This window comes from Penaeus monodon, chromosome 23 (genome assembly GCF_015228065.2).
Source record: "Penaeus monodon isolate SGIC_2016 chromosome 23, NSTDA_Pmon_1, whole genome shotgun sequence".
Lineage (NCBI taxonomy): Eukaryota > Metazoa > Arthropoda > Malacostraca > Decapoda > Penaeidae > Penaeus > Penaeus monodon.
In genome coordinates this window covers 5,544,249-5,544,481 of record NC_051408.1, presented here as the reverse complement: position 1 = coordinate 5,544,481, position 233 = coordinate 5,544,249, and the positions used below count along the sequence as shown (strand labels likewise).

General features: G+C 33.9%; 1 protein-coding gene across 1 annotated transcript in view; it reads right to left on the bottom strand.

The window, feature by feature from the left end:
- The window catches only part of LOC119587745 (nephrin-like), a gene marked incomplete at both ends in the record, with an annotated part of 138,820 nt that overhangs the window by 73,743 nt on the left and 64,844 nt on the right, over window positions 1-233 (bottom strand).

Here is a 233-nt window from a genome sequence, read left to right as displayed (position 1 = left end):
CACGCTCATGCATTTTCTTGTGTCAGTATCTATTTCTTCCGCCGGTTTTTTTCTCTTAAATATTCCTATATCTTTTTCCGCTTCGGTTCTGTATCATTTCTCGTCGCTCGAAAACGACTTAAAACAAGATGAAACTGAATAAATAAAACACATATCATGAATATTTTATGTGCTGAATAACCCAAAGGTCTTCAAAAAGAAGTAGCCATTTCTTATCGAAATATCAGCCTATA